The sequence below is a fragment of the Gymnoscopelus braueri genome (assembly GCF_963280865.1).
Source record: "Gymnoscopelus braueri genome assembly, chromosome: 4".
In the NCBI taxonomy this organism is placed as follows: Eukaryota; Metazoa; Chordata; class Actinopteri; order Myctophiformes; family Myctophidae; genus Gymnoscopelus; species Gymnoscopelus braueri.
This window is the reverse complement of record NC_137605.1, coordinates 22,861,166-22,866,165: the sequence shown is the minus strand read 5'-3', so window position 1 is coordinate 22,866,165 and position 5,000 is coordinate 22,861,166. Positions and strand designations below refer to the sequence as shown.

The window sequence follows — 5,000 nt, the reverse complement described above, 5'->3', positions numbered from 1 at the left end:
TTAAGAGTGCAGCAGCTTCCAATTATAAGCTCCCCAATGTTTCATACTAGTACTGTATAACACTGAAAGTATAACACTGAAATGTTACAGGTATAGGCCTACCAAGCTTTTGGTGGTATTGCATATAGTATTGGAATATACTGTATGATCATTCAAATCCATTTGGGCCCTATATTATTCAACATAGCTATACTCCATTTAGCCTAATGTGTGCTAAAAAGCTACCCTCAATATGATATCAACTGTGAGCACAGCCTTTTATAGAAATTCTGCTCTTTCTAGAGCTTGTACTTGTAAGTAAGGTATTTATGAGAGATTTGTTGTAGATGGGAAAAAAACAGGGGGAACCCCGGTCAGTGAAGTATATGATTTAAGTGGTTAAGTGACAGAAGTGGACAACTACCAACCAATGAAAATAATGTGTTAAACCTTAAACGTACATCTTGACTGGCCCTTGGCCTGGGTCATTAAATATATAATTTGACTATGTTAATACTCGCTAATTTACATATTAAAACAGAAATAACAGTAACAGAGTGTGTGAGAGCAGTATTTGTTGCAGTTTACAATACCTACTGTACATGTATTGTTCGGTTTTACTTTTTTGCACAAGAATGTGGTATTTGAACAATGTTATCCAGTGTTGTTAAGACTGAAAAAAAGACTAAAATAAAGTCTATAATCTAATACAGTATGTAGTATTTAAATTCTACTGTATACTAAAAATGTAACTTCAGCTTTACTAATATTTCCATGAACTAGCCATCTGTGTCTCACATAGTTCTAGAATAGAGGAGTCCCCGAATGTCCAAAGCACCTGTTTGGCCTGACACCAGAGGACTGTTTCATTAAATCTACAGTTTATTTTTCCAGCACTATCCCCAAAAACGAGATAAGCCGACTATTTTAACTTGAGTCATGAAAGGTCAACACACACACACACACACACACACACACACACACACACACACACACACACACACACACACACACACACACACACACACACACACACACACACACACACACAGTTTAGCAATTTATTTATGTCCACACGCAGGCAAAACATACAGGGACACAACTTTAGGTGCAATAAAGGTTGCATTCACAAACTCATGGATATGTCCTCATGATACAACACGCATTTGCCTTACATGGCAGCAGAGACAGCACAATACTTGTGCCAGCCTTTCTGCCTCGTCTTTGGGCATCGCAAGTTGTCGAAACCCTCCAACAACCAGTCCATGGGTATGTCCTGCTGGATTACCAGAGGAAACAAAGTTCTTGGTCTTGCACTGCTGCTTGGTGTTAAAGCGCTCTCTGTAGTTGTTCTCATGGGCCTGGAAGTCCACCTATTGCTATTCCGACAGCGGACGGACATACCGCTGGAAGGCCGCCGGGTCTATTGCCTCTCTTCCCGGTAGCTGTTCTGTTCACGGGAGGGAGGGGCCGTTAGGTAGTGTCGGCTGTTGGTAGATTCCACCATTGAGTAGTGCCTTCTTGCATGCAAGCTACATAGTCCACAGAAGTTGCAAATCCATCCACTGCACCTACTACATTGACGATGGTAGTTACAACGGGGCAGTTTAACTAACACACACACACACACACACACACACACACACACACACACACACACACACACACACACACACACACACACACACACACACACACACACACTTTATATTATTATGTTCAACACATTTCAACAAGGTAGATAATGAAATATGTAACTATTATTATTTACATTTGTGGCCCACAAAAGGATTACGTTTTACATCCTATCGTAGAAGAAATCTGTGGTGTTGTTCCTCCAATGGCTTGTAGAGCTGTAAAAGTATTTGTCAAAAATCATTGATTTTTCTATGATGGGAATAAAAGATCTAACTTCAGAATCCTGCAGGTTATTGGCTCTTTGCTGACCAATGAGGACAGCTGGAGAACAGGGCAGCTTAACCTGACTGTGTATATGAACCAAGGGTTCAGGTGAAGTACTCTCATCGACAGGATCAAACAGCCACCATGATTTCTCTGGTCTTCGTTCTGCTCATCGGAGCCGCTTGTGAGTATCAGGGTTATGTAATTAACTAAAACTACTGAAAAAACTAAAACTATAATAATAATTAAAAAAAAAAACATATTAGTTAACTGAAATAAAAACAAAAACAAGGCTAAACAAAAACAAAACAATAACTAACTGAAACGTCATTGTGTGTTTAAAAAACTAACTAATACAAACAAAAATCATATATCCTTAATTTTGGTCTTTGTAATTATCCAATATTTTTCTTAAAAAATAGGGAAGATCTGTTTGGAGTTTGCATGTTCTCCCCGTGTCTCCTAGGGTAGTTAATACCCTCACAAAAACATGTAGTAATCCTGGTCGCTATACCGCCTCCCCCATGACAGCCGGGGCGCCTGATGGAGGGGAAGGGAACTGGTTGGAATAACGTGTTCCTTCCACGCGCTACGTCCTACTGGGGAAACTCCCCCCTGTCAGGTGACAAGAAGGTCAGTTGGCTCTCATGCATTGAAGGAAGCATGAGCTCGGCCCTGGCCTCCCTAGGCTGTGGGGGACTGGTGTAGCGCTGGTGTAGCGCCCAGGATCACTTAGGAAATTGGCACCGGGTGAAAAAAAAATGGGTTAAAAAAATCGGGGTGATAAAATATGTAGGTAAAAAAAAAATAGGGAAGATCTACAAGCTCACAACATGTCATGAAGAGACGTGTTGTGAGTTTGGAGATATGCTATTTTCACTATTTTTCTGAGCTTTTTGAATCTTGCCCCTGACTAGCCCATATTACAACTATTATTAAAACTAACTGAAATTTAAAATTCAAAATGAAATAAAAATAAAAATAAATTCAGAACTATAATAACCTTGGTGAGTATACTGTTCCGTTATGCATGTGCTGGACACCCGCTTAGAGCTTTAACGACACATGGATTTCTTAGTGGTCAGTGTTTACCAAATTGGCTGAAATAGGCTACTTGAAAATTGTGGTGCAAAACTTATTTTACTTTTGGCCAGACACAAAACATTCAAATGAAAACCTAAACTTCCACTTCAATGGGAAGATTGAAGGAAGGATAGAGCATTGCAAATTAATTAAACTAAATAACTATGCTTTTTAATTCATGCAAAACTTGAAAGGGTTCAATCTTATTTAAACTGATTCCCTGTGTGTGTTTTTAGTTGCGGAGGAGGACAAGATCGTCGGAGGATATGAGTGTGAGGCACACTCCCAGCCCCATACGGTGTCTCTGAACTCTGGCTACCACTTCTGTGGTGGCTCCCTGGTCAACGAGAACTGGGTTGTGTCTGCTGCTCACTGCTACAAGGCGTAAGACAACCCTTAAAACATTTTTTTTTACTGTATTAAAGATATGAGTAAGGGGGGGAAAAAACTATGAATAGACTCATTCAAAAATAATCTCTCTCAATCATAACTCATGACCCACTAGAAGTGTGTGCTGGTGTTTATAGCTACAGAGACCCTTCCCTCTACCAGTATTTTTCTTATTTTACCATTTATGGAAGTCAAGGTGAGAAGTTATGTACTGTTCCACGTTAAGATCAAGTTCCACAAGAGCCTTCTCTCCTGTATCTCCGAGTTAATTCAACCCATACCCATCTTTCTTTTCCAGCTCCATCCAGGTTCGTCTTGGCGAGCACCACATCCAGGTCAACGAGAACACCGAGCAGCTCATCTCCGCCTCTCGTGTCATCCGTCACCCCAAATACAGCGCTTACAACACCAACAATGACATCATGCTGATCAAGCTGAGCACACCCGCCACCCTCAACCAGTTTGTGCAGGCTGTGGCTTTGCCCACTTCCTGCGCTGCCGCTGGCACCATGTGCTTAGTCTCTGGCTGGGGCAACACCATGAGCTGTGAGTAGCCTAAATCATCCTTCTGGGAGGCAAATCTAAAAAAATAACATTTTCAGAAAATGGTTCAGGATTTTTTTTTTAAGATTTAGAAAAAGAAAAAGTATATTAATTTTATTGATTTTATCAGACATAACAGACAAGTACATCAACAAGAAAACAAGAAAAACAAACACGGGACTATAATAAACGTGCTTCCACATTAATTACTTAAAGGTAGGGTAAGTGATTTGCATTTGTTAAAATAGGTGTTAAATAGCTCTATATTCTGATAGTACTCATTGCTATAGAGTGTTTGTTCAGTAACTCCCATGTCCCTCCAGCTCTTTATTAAACAGAAAATGCATTTTCAGTGCTCTCTCCTGATTGGCTTAAACTTTGTCACCTACCTGAAAATGTACTATATTTTGTTTACTAAAGAGCTGGAGAGACCCCTGTGACCAAACAAACGCTCTGTAGCAATGATTACTATCAGAATATAGTACTTTAACCTTTAAAAAAAAAATATATATATATCACTTACCCTACCTTTAATTAACCTATCATGATGATTAGTGGTAAGTACCACAATTAACAACTATAGTAAAAAGATTGTTAATCACAAATGTTGCATCTTTACCCTTGCTGTCATTCTAACCACTTTCCACCCCAAATGTGTTTGACCCGCAGCTATAGCGGCGACAAGCTGCAGTGCCTGGACCTTCCCACCCTCTCTTACGAGGACTGTGACAACGCCTACCCTGGCATGATCACCGACGCCATGTTCTGTGCTGGATACCTGGAGGGAGGCAAGGACTCTTGCCAGGTATGTTATTAACATTTCCCGTACTAATGTAATGATAAGGTACCTCTGTCATCATTGTTCAATGTTCATCATTTAGATATCTAATCATCGTCCCACTGTGGCTAATTTTCACGTCCCTCCTCTCAGGGTGACTCTGGTGGCCCTGTTGTGTGTAACGGTGAGCTGCAGGGTGTTGTGTCCTGGGGATACGGTTGTGCTTTGAGGGACCACCCTGGAGTCTATGTCAAGGTACAGTATGCCTCAAACATCTTATTTATGAGTTTGTGTTTTTCTGTGTTTGTCTTTATACATACAAGTA

The 5,000-nt window shown here is 40.4% G+C and overlaps 1 pseudogene across 1 annotated transcript in view; it reads left to right on the top strand.

Moving 5' to 3' along the window:
• Positions 1 to 1,928: 1,928 nt before the first annotated feature.
• The window catches only part of LOC308084275 (trypsin-1-like), a 3,915-nt pseudogene continuing 843 nt past the window's right edge, over positions 1,929 to 5,000 (top strand). The window contains exons 1-5 of the transcript in view: positions 1,929 to 2,065; positions 3,201 to 3,348; positions 3,653 to 3,904; positions 4,567 to 4,702; positions 4,829 to 4,930. The product of the transcript in view is annotated as a trypsin-1-like (transcript). The remainder of the gene's footprint in view (positions 2,066 to 3,200; positions 3,349 to 3,652; positions 3,905 to 4,566; positions 4,703 to 4,828; positions 4,931 to 5,000) is intronic.